The 18651-nt window shown below is 39.6% G+C and overlaps 1 protein-coding gene across 1 annotated transcript in view; it reads left to right on the top strand.

The window, feature by feature from the left end:
• The window catches only part of Gabra3 (gamma-aminobutyric acid type A receptor subunit alpha3), a 318197-nt gene that overhangs the window by 245691 nt on the left and 53855 nt on the right, over positions 1 to 18651 (top strand). The gene's annotated exons all lie outside the window — the stretch shown is intronic.

The raw sequence follows: 18651 nt of genomic DNA, 5'->3' as shown, positions 1-18651 counted from the left end.
TGTGTGTGTGTGTGTGTGTGTGTGTGTGTGTGTGTGTGTGTGTGTGTATGTGTGTGTGTAGAGGGAGGGATGAGGAAGAAGAACAGAAAAGGGGGAAAGAGAGAAAAAGAGAAAGAATAAGAAGAGAAGAAAAAATAGGGGAAGGAGATCCCCAGAGCACTAAATGTAACAGGGTAAATGTACCTCCTAGCTCATGGTAAGTGCACAATAAATGTTTACTGAATAAGCAAATGCTAATTTAGATCAGAACTACATGATAGGATTGGGTAAAGTAGATGCTCTCTCCATGATCAGTAGATGCCAATGGAAACAGACAAATATAATGTGCAGCCTTCTGAAGCAACTCTGAGAACATTCCAGTGCTAATAAACATGCACTGTTTTATGCCACTTTAAATAGCTTTTTCCTATTTAAATCATTGTTTGTTCCTGTGTGCTTTTAAATGTGGAGGTCTCATTAATAATCCATTAGTTCCTCTTCCTAAAAACCTGCAGGCGGGTAGGAAGACATGACCAAGTGGCAGACCCCTCTGAAACCTCAGGCATACTCGCTGACTCCTTCAGAGGCTGGGCTTGTGTAGGAGACACCCTAGAACACAGATTCTTTGAAAAAAGTCCAGCAGCAAGTTGAAATAACAGGGAGATACGATCTGGGGAAATTCTCCCAATAGAGTCCCAGAATTTGAGGCAGGCATCTCTCCAGCTTCAGTGGCTTCTAGTTACATAGTTTTCCTTCACCCAGCAGGTCAATCATGTGACCATATACTATAGTGAGGCTAAAGGTGCCTGCACTTGTTGATAAAACTGCTTTCTGGGCCTTCTGCCTTGTATTGTCCTTTAAATTGTAAATGTTTAAAGTATAAAATTTGATGTTGTGGTAATAATACATAGTGAAATGATTATCAATGTCAAGCCTACATTTGGGTTTGAGGCTTTGTTTATGTTTGGGTTGTGTTTTTGTCTTAGTTTCTTTTGTGATACACTGATAAATGCTCTGGCAAAAGCAACTTAAGGGAGGGTTTATTTTAGTTCTAGGTTGTGGTTTAGTGTACATCATAGCAGGAAAGTCAAGGCAGCAAGAACTTGAATCATATCCATAATCTGGAATGAGAGAGCAATGTATGCATGCATGTATGCATACTGCTCAGCTCACTTTCTCCATTTAAATGCTCAGAAACCCAGTCAGGGAATGATCCCACTCACAGTGGGGAGGCTTTCCTATTTCTATTAAAGTAATTCAGATAATCTTCCACAATCATGCCCAGAGGTCATCTCCTAAGTGATTCTAGATTCTGTCACATTGACAATTAATAATTTTGGTTTTTTTGGTTTTTTTTACTTTTATATTCCACGTATGAGTAAGATCACAGTTGCACTTGTCTTTTTGTGACTGGCTTATTACACTTAAGATAATGACCTCCAGGTCCGTCACATGACAAATAGTAGGGACAACCTGGACTTGATCTGCTTTCCTTCTTCAGATCCAATACTCTGATATCATGGACAATGCATCAAGAAAAATGGTTACTTTGATTTCAGCTAGGATTAAATCCCATTATTTCTGCTCACTTGAACCAGTTCTAACTCTAAGTTGACTCTTAGTTTCCATATTAGTAAATTCTGATTATAGCCAGGCATAGTGGCACACACCTTTAGTCCCAGTGCTCCAGAGGCAGAGTCAGGTGGATCTATGTGAGTTTGGGGCCAGCCTGGCCTACAAAGTGAGTTCCAGACAGTCAGAGCTACATTTAAAAAAGCCAATTCATATTACAATAGCTCTAAGTCAGCATAGTGTTCTTTCTAGTAGTTGCTTTAGTGACACACTCTATGTCACCAGATCCTGGGCCACATCCTGATTCTACTGTTGCTTTCACACTAGCCTACTCTAGAAGCACAAAACCCATTTTAAAAAAAAACTTCTGTAACATAATTAGATAATTTGTCAGCTTCAGCTTCAAATGAATTTTTATTAAATGCCAAGTAAAGTCCATGAGGAGAGACAGGGGCCATATTTACAGGTGGAACAAGGGTCTCTCCAGATTTCTGCCTTCACCCTCACATCCTTGCACTGAGCTATAGGTCTCATGTGTGAAGAGATACAGGATGAGTATGGTTTAGCTCCAATCCATAGATGGGAAAAACTGGATGTGCAGCTGATAAGATTAGGGGGGTCTGGCAGTGGTAGCACACACCTTTAGTCCCAGTACTCAGGAGGCAGAGGCAGGAAGATCTCTGAGTTTCAAGGGCAGCCTGTTCTACAGAGCGAGTTCCAGGACAGCCAGGGCTGTTATACAGAGAAACTCTGTCTTGAAAAAACAAAAAATAAAAATAAAAATAAAAGATCAGAGGGATATTGATAAAAGACAGAGTGAAAGGGAAAAAACACCTCCTTTTGTTTTGACCTCAAAAATCTTAGCACAGGATAGAAAAGAAATCCTCAGAAGGGAACCCTTAGACTTATATTATTATAGACCTGCAATATGCAGGTACCACTGTAGCTGGAGAATTTCTCTCCAGCTCCCACCAAGCCCTGGAAGTCCCTTAGCCCACTTATAAAATAAACATACAGACTCTTACATTATTTAAACTGCTTGGCCATTAGCTCAGGCCTATCATTGTCTAGCTCTTACTCTTATATTTAGCCCGTTTCTATTAATCTATACTTTGCCACATGGCTCGTGGCTTATTGGTACCTTACATCTTCCTTGTCCTGGCGGCGGCTCCAGGCAGTCTCCCCCTTCCCTTCCTGTTTCCTCAATTCTCCTCTCTGTTAGTCCTGCCTATAGTTCCTGTCTGGCTATTGGCCAATCAGTGTTTGTTTATACAGAGCGATATCCATAGCATACCACTTCTTTTATCACAGGACAGAGGCCTCTTTTTGGTCTAAGGCCATCCCTTCCTTTGTTCCTCCTCTCTGCTCTCTTTCTCAGTGAAACTGCTCTTGCTGAGTCAACACTGTCCTCCTTCCTAAAACCTAAAGGCTTTCCCCACTTCCCTTATTTGCGCTGTCAACAACATTTCACACTGGTCACAACTACTTTATCTTTGAAATCTACTCTGGTTCCATGATACCACACTCTCCCAAGAACCACCTTTTGTGTGTGTGTGTGTGTGTGTGTGTGTGTGTGTGTGTGTGTGTGTGTGTGTGTGTTTTCCGGCTCAACTTTCCCTTTCCTTTAAGTCTGTGGTTCCCTATGGTGTTCTTTATTTTCTTCTTCACACTGTCCCTGAGTGATCTGATGTCTCATGATGGCTTAGGTTAGCACAAACTCTAGTTATCTCTTGTTTAACAAAGCACGCTAAGTGAAACAACTCCTCTTTATCTTACCCATTGATGAAGAGAGTCTAAAGAGCACACCAGGTATAGTGTAGATGAATTTCTAAACAGTCTTATTAAACAAGCAACACAGAGCCAAATACAGGGGTGAAAGCCGTAGAGATCAGAGAAATAGTGAGAGTCACCAGCTAACCTTAGCTCACCATGCTTAGCTTCCCAAGAGAACCAGCTTCTTCCTTTCTAATCTGCACCTTTATTGCCTTGCTGTTCTGCCTTCTCATTGGCTCTTAGCCCAGCCACCTCACTTCCTCATCACTGCCCGTCTATACAGACCTCCAGGTCTCTTTAGTTGGTACTGGGATTAAGGGTGTGTGTCACCATGCTTGGTTGTTCCCTACTGTGTCCTTGAACACACAGAGACTCTGCCTGCCATGTGATTGGATTAAGGGCGTGTGCTACCACTGCCTGACTTTTGTTTATGGCTGGCTATGTCCTCTGATCTCCAGGCAAACTTTATTTATTAACATACAAATAAAATATCACCACATTTCAGTACAAATAAAATATCACCACATTTCTCCTTTTTTTTAAATAAAAATATAAAAGAATAAAAATGTTATAACTAATATAAGAAAAACTATATACAATAAGTACAATAACTATATACAATATATACAAGCAATAAATAAATCAACAATGTCTAGTCCATTTGCATTTAACAAACTCAGAGAAAATATTCCATTATCTGTCCTATTTTGGTAAGTCCAAAATGAACCTGATTCACTTTCTATCCTAACTTATATTACTAACAGAGAACTATCTTATAATGTCTTTCATATTTATACACTTACACCTCTTTAGTGAGTTTCTTTTCTGAAATTCTTAACAAGGAAAATTATAACTATACCTAATCTTTAACTATAACTATCATCTTCAACTCACTATAAATACAACTATCTAATTTCATCTAACTATAACTATAACTATTTAATCTTCAACTCCCTCAGAAACCCAAGAAAGAAATAATATTACCTTGCTGTGGGATGGTCTGTATGTCAAATGTGTTGCTGATTGGTCAATGAATAAATCACTGATTGGCCCGTGGCCAGGCAGGAAGTGTAGGTGGGACAAGGAGGAGAATAGAGCTGGGAAGTGGAAGGCTGAGTCGGGGAGACACTGCCAGCCGCCATCAGGACAAGGAAGATGTAAAGTACCGGTAAGCCACAAGCCACGTGGCAAGGTATAGATTAATAGAAATGGATTAATTTAAGCTGTAAGAACAGTTAGCAAGAAGCCTGCCACGGCCATACAGTTTGAAACCAATATAAGTGTCTGTGTTTACTTGATCGGGTTTGAGCAGCTTGGGACTGGCGGGTGAGAGAGATTTGTCCTGACTGTGGGCCAGGCAGGAAAACTCCAGCAACATTACCTAGTAAAACAGGAAGTGCAAACAAGTGACTTCCAAAAAAAAATGTGAGTTGACAGAAACAGCCAGCTGCCTGGACAATCACCAGAGGTTTCTCTGCAACATTGGGACATCATCTTCAGCCTATAGGCTTAGAAAGCAATTCTCACATTGTACTGTATCAGAGCATTATTTGTGAAGTAGGGTGTACACAAGGCCTACAGTACAGCTTGTCTCTACTTCATGGTTTCTGGAGCCACAGACAGGGTGACTCAAAAAACATGGAGGGACTTTATTAACCAGAGTATCTGAGAGAGGTGTCTTCTCCTTGGAAATGCCTTGGACTGTATGCACTGAAATATAGACATATTAGTTGCCAAACTCTAGTTCTGTTCAGAAGCAGAAAAGTTGGATCCTAAACCAAGAAGATCAAAGATATTCCAGATGCCTGGTGAAGGGGTCAGGATCTTAAGTCACCTTCCTTCCAAGCAGATTGGTACATGAAGAGTTAAGGACAAACTCATCTAGGACTGTGCACTTGCACATTGTATGACTTTTCACAGCATGGCATCTGGGTTCTGAAAGGGAATGTCTCCAGAGGGAGCCTCTGGAGAACAAACATCTCAAAGGAAACCAGTAGAAGCTATAGGAATTTTTACTGCCCTGTGTTGGGAAACACATAGACTAACAAAAACCAGTGAAGAATGAAGAAAAGGGACACAAAAATGCTGAAGATGTCATAAGTATGGGTGAGGGACTTGCCCCCACTTTACCCTGGGTACTCTTGAGAAGAAAGGGATAAGAAAATATCAGCTAGAGAGACCTAGTTGATGAGAAGAAAGACAGAAACACAGGTTAGCTTCAGGAGGACCTGGGTCAATACCCAACAACCCAGAACTTTATTCAAAAGGGTTTCTTATAGTAATGCCAAGGGGCAAGGCAAAAGAACCCCCTTTCAAGATCAAAGCATAACATACAGCCAATGCAGACCCTTCCAAACACCTGGTAACCATGCCTGTGGTCAAATTATCCCCTTATGCAACCCTGTTGGGTAAAGCAAGCTCAGATTTTCTGAGCTTGAGTTATTTGTGCCTCCACAAGTATGTATGAAAACCCCAACACCTCTTGTATGTTGATAACTGCCAAATTGATACTTTTAGCCTAGTTCTTTCAAATGAATTCTTTTTTTATGTTCAGAGGAACCCCCATTAAACACTCTCTCTCTCTCTCTCTCTCTCTCTCTCTCTCTCTCTCTCTCTCTCTCTCTCTCTCTCTCTCTCACCTTCCCTTGATTGTTCTTTTATCAATTAATAGATGAATTATTTACCAAGATGCTCCATTAAAAAAAGCTAAAGGTGATATTTTCCATAAATCTGTCTTGCATCTTTATGCCTAGCACATTTGAAACTCTTATATTCAGGCTCCTACTTAAATCCTATATTGTACCCTCTCCTTCCTACTTCCATTATCTAAACTTTCATCATGAGTCTCCTTGATTACTACAGTCATGCCTCTTAAAACTATAAAATGTATTATGTCACTTGCCTGTAAAGTGCCCTTTGTTGGCATCTTGCTCAGCATAGAATAAAGTCCAAAATGTATCCCTGGCCTTAAAATCCCTGTGTAGTATGTTCTTGATTACTTCGCAGTAGCCTGTTTGCAAAACTGCTGTTTCTCACTTACAATGCACCAGCTGTATGAACCACATATCAGTTTACATTTTCTACATGTTTAGTCATGCCATGTACTTCCACTCCACTCTAACCTAATGTTTACCAGATTTTGTTCCAATTTCCTACCAGACTAAGCTTTGTAATGGGTAATTGTTGAAGTGTACCATAGGGTTTGACCAAAGATAGAGTCAAAACTCAAAAGAGGGGATGTATAGATAGCTTAGTAATTAAAGAGATTTCTGCACAAGGATGAGGACCTAAATTTGGCTCCTCAATATATACATAAAAGCCAGGCATTTAGGTGCATGTTTGTACCCATACAGAGAGAAGAGACAGATGGATCCTGGTGACTTGATGATCAGCCATTTTCCAGGTTCAGTAAGTGAACTTGTATCAAGAAAAAAAGTGTGGAAAATGATAAAGGAAGATTCACAGATTTTGTTTCTGTCTTCCACACATACACACACAGAAAAGCACAAGCACATATACACATGCATACAAGACAAAAAACAAAATAAAAGAGAAAAAAAGAAAAAGATTACTGAATATAATGAATTGTGAGCTGACCTTTAAAAGATGATGCCCCTTCCTCAGGCAGGGAAGAATATTGATAACAGAATACACAAAGGCTCAAATATTTGAGAGATAAAAGTTAGTTATATAGCAAAATTTGCCAAAACTGTCCAGGCTGACTATTAGGATGGCAGGTGGATGTAATAGCTCAGATCCTAAGAAAGTGGCATGAGAGACAGGCTGTCATCTATCTATCTGATAATGTGGCCACATGCCATCACCAGGTTGTCTTGAGATCCTAGAAGGTTAGCTCACAAAGATGACTGTAGCAGGAATCTTAAAAGTTCTTATTAATAAAATCAAACCTGAAGCCAGGTATTGGGGTGAATGCTGGAAGATCAGAGAAGCAGAACAAGCCACAGCTACCTCACCTTGCAAGTTCCTCAGCTGATCCTGTTTCCTCAGACTGGAAACCTCTGAGTCCTCATCCAGGATGAATCTCAGCTGTACTGCTGCTCTAAAGTCTGAAAGCTTAACCAGCCAAATGCTTCTAGTTTCTGGTCTTCATGCCTTATATACCTTTCTGCTTTCTGCCATCACTCCCTGGGATTAAAGGCATGAGTCACCATGCCTGGCTGTTTCCAATGTGGCCTTGAACTCATAGAGATCCAGGTAGATCTCTGCCTCTGGAAAGCTAGGATTAAAGGTGTGTGCTACCACTGCCTATCCTCTATGTTTAATATTGTGGCTGTCCTGTTCTCTGACCCCAGATAAGTTTATTAGCATGCACTATATTTTGGGGAACACAATACCTTCACAGATGATAGCAACACACATAAGATGCTTTGAGGAAAACAAGAACTAATGTCACTGTTCCAAATAAACTTCCTTCAGACCCAGTATCTAGAGTTTTTCCTCCTTTCATATTCTCTCCAGCTTCACTGTTCAATAAATTCTCTCACTCACAGGCCCTTTTGACATAAATAAACTTCAAATGAAATGAGCAGGAATTACATTAAATGTATTAACAATACTGACCAATTTCCCTGCAAATTGCTTTTTAATCAGTCTCAAAATGACCCTTAAAGCTACACTAGACTGGGACTCTGCATCCCAGGAAATGAAGTATCGTGTTTGGCCCACTTCCTAAAATACAGCTTCAGATCATACTAGTCTTCTTCCTGCCTTTTAATGGAGGAAATTTAAAGAAATTTAATGAATGTTCTTGAAAGTATAGAGCTATTGACTTTCTGGTTGAAATAGTACCAGCCAGTGAAATCAAATCTCAACCACTACATGTTGATATCAGAAATAGTTCCTATTGACACAAACTGTCCAGTCTCTTCACACCATATTCATGCTCAGCTTGCATCCTGTGAGGAGTAAAGTTTTCTGCTGACTGCTAGAGGTCACAGTCTCCCATGGCCTGGCAGTTTATTTCAATAGCTCAGCAACATGGAAATTCCCTCCCTCTAGCAAAGCTTCCTGCTTTCTACCTGCTCTTATCTGGATGATGTCTCTGGTCTGTAGGACTGACCTTATCTGAAAGCTGTCTTTACACCAGATGCCTGACATCTTTAGCTTGACCCTTGGTACAGACTCCTGTTAGAAGACTCATGCTAGGAGCTCTGCTATAGGACCTACTGCCACATACTAGACCTTGTGATAGAAGCATGCCAGTTAATGCAAATTAGGGTTTGTCCCCAGACTCCCCAATCCTATATATTACTTATACTCTGGAATAAAGTTGAGCTGATACACTGAAGTCTGTCTCCCAGAGGGCTATCTCTGTTAGTGCTCATGGGCCCTGTACAAAGCTTTCTGTCACTGCTTCTGCTCCTTTGCCCTCTTGGACTTATGGCCAACAGACTGAGGAGGGAAAAGAGAGGACCACCACACTGTGAGGAGTTATAGTCAACTTTTCTGGATTTATGTGGTACTAGTAGGGTATCTCTAGGTTAAGATAAGTAGGAGATGGTGTCCAAGGCTCAGCAGTTGCTTCAGTGCTCAATTGGTTGCTTCAACTGGAAATGAGTTTTAGACTCAGGTCTTTGGATAATGGTCATCGTACAATTTTCTTGAATAATCCAAAGTGATAGATATGGCTTGGCAAGAACCTTGAGCAAGTTATCATTTCCTTTTTGACTATTAACATGTGAACATTGAAGAGAGTTTTTTTGGTGTGCATGATGATATATGTGTCTGTATAATATGTGTATATGTTGTATGTGTGTATACAATGTATATGTGTGTGAGTGCAAACATGTGTGTGCCAAAAGTGCACATATGGAGGTCAGAAGACAACCTCAGGTGTTTGTCCTCACCTTCTATCTTAAGACAGTATCTCTCTTGTCGGACATTGCTTCATATGCCAGATGAGCTGACCTGTGAGCTTCCAGATTCCTCTGTATCTTCCTTTCATGTCCCTGCAGAGGTGCTAGGATTACAGGTGCCCAAATTATTTCTTCCAGCTTTTACATGGATTCTGAGGATCTTAACTCAGGTCATGAGGCTTGCACAGCAAGTGTTTTACCCATACTTGTGAGTTGGGGCAACTCATTTAACCTCTGTAACATAAATATAATAAGAAAATATTTATAACAATAATTAAAAAGATTCAATGAGAAGATTATTGGAACTTCTAATTGCTATTTCACATTCAGTGAATATTCTGTCTAATCTCAACACTGTTCCTGACTTAGAATAGGTACCCTCCATCTCTAGGTATCAAATATGCACCTATATAATGAGAATTGTGAGCTACATGACCTTTAAGGGCACTACTGAGACTGATGGTGCAGGTATCTCGCTAAATTTATCAGAGCTAAAATCAGTTGTATTACAGCCCAACGAGGTCTGGAATCGTTTTTTGTTTGTTTGTTTTAAATTGTTTATATGTGTAGTGTGCATTTTGGGTGCAAATGGCAGCAAACTAGGCATTGGAAGGAGAAAAAGCCAATGCTTCTGAAATCCCAGAGTCCTTGTGCCTAGCAGGGTAAATACTGACTGCCATGCTTGTGTTTATCCCTTGAGCTGTAATCAAATCTATGCAAAGTGTAAGGTATTATCATAATTCTCAACACAATTATATGCTTCCCAATATGAGTTGGTAATTTATATCTTTCTTTAGTTTGATTTTTAAAACTCATCTTGGTTGTTTCTGGGAACAAAATCTCTTCCTGAGAAAAGAAAAAAAATCTACATTCAGAGGAGGAGGACTATCAGAATTAGAACCAATCAGACAATATGTATTAAACTCCTAATGTGTAGTAGGTATTTGAGTCTTATCTCCACTCATATTAATCTCTGCACATCCGTAGACACCAGTATAGTGCAAATGACTCTTGAGTGAACAAATTAATACACTTTTCCTAAAATCTGAACCAAGAATAAATTGGGAGAGAATGAAAGAATTACAGATAAATACGAGGTCTAGTTAAATAAAGTGATGGGCTTTAAGAAATACGTATGATTACAAATTGCACACACAGAGCTGCCATCTACCTGTTGCCTGCTAGGAACTAGTTACTATGCTAAGAACTTCTAATTGTCCTGTGGAATGGATACCATTATTATCATTATTTTATGGACTAAGGAACTGAGGCTTGAGGATGTCATGTGATTCCCATCAAGCCCCATAGATTAGACAAAGCTCCATCTCATTTACCTAGCATTTGAGGTTAGGAAAATCACTGGTGTCTCTTGAAAGCTGACATAACTCCATGAGGCATGCTAGGTAAGACAGGGCCAGCAATTCTAAGTGAAATATTGAGGCAGAAGGAAAGACAGGATGACTGCAATCTGAGCAGTCCACACTGTTGACACTGCTTTGCTTTGCTTTGTTATATGACAGGGTCATATTATATATTCCAGGTTGTTCTCAAACTCACTACATAAATTAGATTGGTCTCTATATCAAGATCCTACTGCCTCAGCCTTCCAAATGCTGGATATTGCTGGCTTTGAAGGTGGTGAAAGGGAGTCAGGAGACAGAGAGAGAATGCAGGTAAATGTTAGAAGCTGTAAAGGATATGGAAACAGATTTTACATAGACCTCCAGAAGAAACAACCCAGTGAGACTCATTTCGGACTTGCGACCTCCAGAACTGGAAGGAAATACATTCATGTTTCAAACCAGCTTTGTGTACAGTCATTTGTTGAACTAGCTGTAGGAAAGCAGTATACCTCCTCTCACCTTTATTCTAGTCATTGGGAAATAACCCAGACTCCACTGATGCTTCATAAGCATGGGCAAATGTTTAAAGGTCTCAGATTCTAAACCTTTCATGCAAATTAAGTTACAGCCTCTTGTAATACAGGATGTTAATTTTACAAATATCCATATATATACAGCCTTATGCAAGATAATGGGAATAAAGCAGAGAAGGAAACAGACAAGGTTGAACGGCACTGATACAGAAGGAGTTTCCCAGTAACAAGCAACAATAATATTACATACAGCACCAGTATCCTATCATTAGCTTTTGATCTTTAGAAAAACCCATTACAGATCAATAATTTTTACAAGCAATGATGTTGGACACATAGAGGAACAAAAAACACCTTTAAGATGTCACAGGGAAAAACAACACAAGTTGGATCTTGCTAAATGTCAGAAGTAAAGGATAAGAGACCAATGCAAGTAATAAATGAGTCAAAGTTCCAGAGGCAGCTGTCTGACAGGCAGTAGAATACCTGAGTATTTGCCTGATCTCTGGATATGTTGTCCCTGTCCTACTTCTACCACCTATGCTACAAGTTTTGGTTTCTTGACTACTTTATACAAACTGGATTCTTTGAAGGGAGTGAGTTTTATTTCTGCATTTCTCAGGTCCTTGTATATGAGATTAGTCAATGTTCCCTGCTTCCAAGAGACACAGACATTAGAAGCCACAACATAAGAGGAAGAAGGTGATAGGAGGGGATGTGACTGAGATAGAGCTAGGGAAACAAAGAGTCATTCTTTGCTGTTTTGGACAGACCTCCAACCTTCCTACATTATTCATATTTTCCTTTTCCAACCCACCTCCTAGTGGGATTGACAACTAAATGAATCTCACTTGAAAGATATCATCAACAAGCAGTCTGGGAGAGGGAGGAATCCCAGCAACTAAGGGTGATCAAGCAGAATCAGCTACATTGAAGATCCTGATAGGGGGTCGTAGGGGAAGCCTTTGAGCTCCAGATTCTAGACAGGATGCTTACTTCTCTAATCACTTAAGACCTCAGATTTTTACTTTAAAACAGAGTCAAGAAACAAGAAAAAAATGGACTGGGGAATAGTATCTTGAGCATCTCCACAAGCCCCCCTGAAGTCTTGGTACAGGGCTGCCAAGTTGGCTAACAATCATATTTTATCAGTCTAACAGGTCAAGAACAATTTTTTAAATGAAAGAAAATGATATCTGAAGGAAGAGAGGACTAGTGTTTTCCTGTTGTGCCTTCTGAAAAAACTTTAAATAAAAGCCAGTAACTGTTCCATTTTATGACACCCACTTAACTTATTACTATTAGTCATATGAACATTTTTATAGTAAAACTTCGATGTAAACATAAACTGAATTGATGCATAGAATGAGCTTTTAAATTGTCTTGCACAGGATGATTCAATCAGAGAGTCAGACCAAAGCTGCTGCTTAAATGATTCTCTGTCATCAGCTAGCAAATGAAAACAGTAAGAAAAACAACAACAAAAGGCACTTAGTCATCCATCTACTCCCCGTCATTTCTGTTCCCCTTTGCTTGGTAAATCTCATACCTCAGGCTATCAGAAGTTTCACTTTGTTCTGCAGGGGCTTGAAGCCAGGAATAACAACCATAATAGATGCAATTTGAAACCAAGTAAAATGTGTCATAAAGCCTTTTCTGGGAGCTATGGAGAAACATATTCATTTCATAGCAATGTCCTAGTCACTAGCTTCCTCCCAGACTGCCCACTGAAACCATCTTTCATGTGATTTTATTTAGCTGTCAATCATTTGACAAGACAGTGGAAATTAAAATGGAAGAGGAAGTTTGGGGGCTGACAGTAGAGAAGCTAAAGATCAAAAGGAGATGACCCTTCTCTCTCCTCTTTCAAGGCTACTTAAACATAGCTATTTTCTTCTAGTTGCAAATTTTAAGACAAAACTTGAGCTAAATTCTTCAAAATGTGCCTCATTGTCCCATGTGCACCTGTGTCCCTAGTCTGTAATACTCTGTGATGGTCTGTAATAGGAGAATGTGGTCATTCTTTAGGAAACATGTGTAACACAAGTCACTATTGAATAAATGAGGAGTCAAGCATGGATTCAAATGAGACTCAGAGTAGAAAACAGAATGGATGGTCACATGACTGAGATTTGAGGTGCCAAGAAAGACAGAGCTTAATGTGGCACAGTAAAGAGTGTGGATTTTATCTGAAGAACATCACTGAGATACATTAGAACACCATGGTCACATGAGATTTAGGAAAGTTTTTTTGCTGCCCCTAGAACAGAATGGTATGGAGTAAGAATGGTAGCAGGGAGATCATCTAGGATACTAGTAAAGTCATTGAGTTTTCTAGACAAAGATACTGAAGATGGGAAGTCCAGCCTTTGTTAGACCCAGCCAAGGACAAACAGAAGGAATATTCATGAAATTCAGTTCTCTAAGTTCTGTGACTCTAGAGAACCCTGACAAATACAGGAGGTTTATAACATTAATCTCCTGACAGGTCACTCTTCTGAATCCTAGTCTAAGACCTTGCTCAGTGGCTGCTTTGGAAGCAGAAATGGACTCAAATCTTTGGAGTCTGGACTTCAGGAAAATATAGAAACAATTCAGTACAATATTGGTAAACTACTGCTCTCCTATGACCATACCCCCAGCACTTGGACTGTCTAGTGCACATGGGGTTACATTTCATAACCCTTGGTCACTCCATAGGTCTTATTCTCCAGAACAGTGAGGTTTGTGCTCTAAGTATGACTTTTATATACAGCAAATCTTTGTTATTAAATCCCTGGACACTCTAAATATGAGACATAAAGGGTGTATTCCACAGCACAGCCATCTGATTACTGACTTATTATTATGATGTTCCTGTTTGTAAGGGCTACAGACAGACATAATTGGAACAGAATTATTAAGTGAATGTTATGGGTATGGACTGAAAACACAAAGCAAACAAAAATAATTCCATTTGTGAGTGGAAATGATACTATTTGGCCATATAATTTTTTCTGCTAGGTTAACTGTAGAGTGCAGAGATACTAAATACAAAATTACAGGAGGGCATGAGGACTAGGCAAGGCAGAAACTGAGTCATAATTGTGCAAATCTTACTTTCCACTTAAATTGCTGTTGTCTCGTACAGATTGAAAGCAAGTGTGAGAAGTCATTGGATCACACACTCCAAAGGGCTTGTAAATTCAAGAACTTGTTGAAATGCAGACTCTGATTCAGGGAACTCTTCCCCATTCCCAAGACACTCCTGGGGGATGGGACAGATATTGACCCTGGAGTAGCAACTGGGAACTAAACAAGATTCATGCTAAATCCTAAGTGGGCCAGGCTAGAGTGGCAGTCCAGTGCCTTGTGTGAAATGCTCCAGTGGATGCTCCATCACTAGGTTCTTAGTAACTAATAGTCATGATACTGATCATAGCACTTACTCAGAGTTGAAATTCCAAGGGGTCAGCTGTAAGTATCTTTAGAAAATGCAAGACTAGAGGTAGGAGTCAGGAGCGTAGAGATGGCAGCTCCAGCTCCCTTACTGATAAATCACATTACTGCTGGCCAATTCTTAGTGGAGTAGCTTTTTCTCAAAGGCCAGGGCCCTTTCTACTAGTCCCACCAAAGACAATAGTTTTCCTGCACTCTATGGGCAGACATGAAGGCCCTTGGGATAGAGGGAAGAGTGGTATTAGTTTCTTCTTTCCAGTCCTCTCCATTCATGAGGAGAGAGTGGAGGAGGAAACAATTGAAGATATAAACAGCTATGATTGGATGATGAAGTAAAGGCCATAGAAATGTGTATAGTGCTCAATAGTTTGTTCTCAAAGCATCTGACAGTGTCACTTTCTCCAGTTAAAGCTGTGAATCTATTTTGAGAAATTCCCACAAAGGACATTGAGTCTAGAGTCACCAGTGTTAAGAACAAGGTATTTTACTTATACTGTCATGATATACACACCTATGAAAACTAGCTGGTCTATATCTGTGATTCTCTATCTTAGCTACACATTACAATCACTTAGATAGATTTAAAACGCTAACACTATTATTTGGTGACTTCATTAAGATTACCTTCATATATGTATATATTTTAGGAAGCTTCTACTCTATTATGTTTCAAATAACCCTTAACTTTAGTTGTCTCTCGCCAACTGGCCATCTCTTGTCACCAAATGAAGCTTCTAGTACTGGGATTGGATTACATCTAATTGAGCTGTTGGCCAAAGGGGGTCTCATTTGAATCCCCCAACAACCCAGGCTGCTGCCAAGGTTATTTGTTGTTCTCCACAAACTGACAGCAAAGCTCCATTCCTGAAGACAACACCTATACAACTCATTGAACATGGAGAAGTTGAGCTGATGCCTACAGAGAGCCTTCACTCCTACATTCTAGCATTTTTGGTACAGGAAGTTATTCTGCACACTACCAAAAGGGAAACATAGCTACCAACCCAGTCACAAATACTTTGATCTACAATAGTGCCCTGCCTGTAAGATATACTAGCTTAATGGTGGCAAAAAGCTTATGAGAGTAACCAATCAATATCTGATTTGATTTAAGGCTTACTCCATGAGATGAACCCATATCTGACACTGCTTGGGTGACCAAGAACCTGAGACTAGATAGCCCAGGGACCTAGGGTAAAGCCAAATACTACTGTTCTAAAAACAAACAAAAACAATAGTAATAAAATTACTCCTAATGACATTCTGCTGTACTCATAGATCAGTGCCTTACTCAGTAATTATCAGAGAAGCTTTCTCTTGCAGAAGATGGGAACAAATAGAGAGACCCACAGCCAGACATACTGAGAGTGAGAGACCCTGGAACACTCTGTCCTAAACAGTTATCTCCATCAAATCTCTCCCCTCAGGGCTCAGGGAACCCCATAGAAGGGGAGGCAGAAAGAGTGTAAGAGCCGGGGGTATGGGATGGAAGACACCAAGAAAACAAGGCCCTCCAAATTAAGATGATCAAAGTTCAAATGAACTCACAAGACTGAGGAAGCATGCAGAGGTACTGCATGACTCTGTACCACATCCTTTGTATATGTATTATGGTTCCAAATTTAGTGTTTTTTTTTAATGGAATTCCTGAGTGTATGAATGAGTGGGTCTCTATTTCTTGTGCTTTCTCTTGGGATGTTTTCCTTCTGTTTGTTTTGTTCAATTCTGAGGTGTTAGTTTTTTATTTTATCTTATTATATTATATTTAAATTAAATTAAAATACTGATGCTAAAGAATGGTTACCCTTCGGAGGGGAAGGGCAAAAGCAAGTTTTCTGGGGTGCTGTAAATGGTCTATGCAAGGGGTCACCAAAATACAGTTCAAGGGCTAAAATGGACATACCATCTGGTTTGGCCAGATACTGTGGGACACAGACATGGACATAAATATACAGATTGTCTATTGCTGCTTTTTCACTGAAAGAGTTGAAGAGATTTGAAAGAGAGCCTAGAATTTATAGTCAAAGGCATTTGGTCCTTTACAGAACTTTTGATCTATATAATTATCTGGGTTTGTGTTGTGATAACTCGTACACACACACACACACAGACACACACACACACACACACACACACACACAGAGAGAGAGAGAGAGAGAGAGAGAGAGAGAGAGAGAGAGAGAGAGAGAGAGAGAGAGGAACAGGCAGACAGACAGAATTAGCATGTGATATCCCTTCAAGGCTCCAACAGATGGTCCCATATCTGTGTACATCATGGCAGCACTGAGCATACTTAGTGAGTCTTTAAAAAAAGAGCACATGAAATGGAGAGGTGAGAGTGGTGGGGAGATGGGGCAGAAATGGTGGTATATTTGATCAAAATGTGTTATATGCATTCATGAACTTCTTAAACAATGAAAAATCAATTTATATAAACTTTGAACTGTAATAAAGTCAAACATAAATTCTCACATTTCATCACTTCTTTTTTATTGAAAAAATATTTTTTCATACAATATATTCTGGTTACAGTTTCCTCTCCCTCAACTCTTCCCAATCATCCCCACTTCCCTACCCACCTAAATCTACACATTCTCTTTCACTCTCTCATTAGAATACAAACAAGTATCTATAATAATGATGATGAAAATAATAATAGTAAATAACCATAATTGAACAAAGCAAACAGAAAAAAAAAGAGCCAAAGAGAAAGTACAGGAAACACAGAAACACATACAGATGCTGAGACACACACACTCCATTCATACACAAAGAAAACATAAAAACAAAATCAGAAACCATAATATATGATATGTAAGCAAAAGATCTGTAAGGCTTAAAAAATTCCCAGACCAAGCACTGTGAGACAAAAAAACCCTCCAAAGATGCCATTGAGTTAGTTTTGTATTGGCCATCTACTGGGCATTGGGCCTGCCCTTAAGTGTGGTTTGTATACCCGATGAGACTTCATTAGAAAAAAGTAACTTTTCATTTGTGAGCAGTTATCAATTGTAGATAGCTTCTGGGTTAAGGACAGGACATTGTATCTACTTCCTCTCTCAGTGTTGTGACCCTATGTGGCTTAGCTCTGTGCATGCCTTGTGCCATGGTCTCCATGAGTCTTTTTGCCTCCTCTTCTACAGAGTTCTCTGAGCCATGAGGGGAGGAATTTGATGGAGACATTCCACTTAGGACTGAGTATTCTAAGGTCTCTTACTCTCTGCACATTGTCCAGATGTGGGTCTCTGTATTTCTTGCCATGGACTGCTGGAGGAAGCTTCTTTGTTGGTGGCTGAGCAAGACACTGATCTATGAGTACAGCAGAATGTTATTACGAGTCATATTACTGCTAATCTCCTTTAGCATAATAGTTGTATTTGTTTTTCCCTTGGGTGTATGGCCTATCTCGTCTCAAATTCTTGGTCACATGAGCAATGTCAGTGATGAGTTCCAGCTCATAGAGTGGGTCTTAAATCCAATCAGATAATGGTTGGTTACTCCCACAAGCTTTGTGCCACTATTGTACCAGTGTATTTCACAGGCAGGTCACTACTGTAAATCAAAGAGTTTGTAGCTGGATTGGTGTTTGTTCATCTCTTCTGGTAGTGTGCAGAATACCTTCCTGTACCACAAACTCAGTCAGTAGTAATGAAGGCTCTAGGTAGGCTCCAGCTTAACTTCTCTATGTTCAGTGAGTTGTATAGATGTTGTCTTCAACAATTGAGGCTTACTATCAGTTTGTGAAGAGCAACCAATAGCCTTGGCAATAGCCTGAGTTGTTTGAGAGTTTTCGTGGGGTCCCTTTGACTAACAACTTGATTAAATGTAACCCATTTCCTCATTGTTTCTTTAAAAAAATAAAAACAACAAGTTAATACAAAGAAAAGGATTCAAGTGCCTGGAAGATATATCTAGATATTTGTATTTTATCTCTGGAATGCTCTGCACATCAGAGTTTTATGAAACTCCCAAGGTAATTCCAATGAGTTACAAGATTGTGAACCACAGAGTTAGGTCTTCACTCATATCACTGAGTAATCAAGGATTGCCAAATATTTAAAGAAAACAAATAACATGAATTCAAGGCACTACGTGGTTAAAAAGAACAAATCTCTGAAGAAATAGTTAATGTCAAAA

Source organism: Peromyscus californicus, unplaced genomic scaffold, assembly GCF_007827085.1.
Source record: "Peromyscus californicus insignis strain IS unplaced genomic scaffold, ASM782708v3 Scaffold_10__1_contigs__length_136768540, whole genome shotgun sequence".
NCBI classification, from domain to species: Eukaryota; Metazoa; Chordata; class Mammalia; order Rodentia; family Cricetidae; genus Peromyscus; species Peromyscus californicus.
The sequence above is the reverse complement of the archived record's forward strand: the minus strand, read 5'-3'. Positions and strand labels throughout refer to the sequence as shown.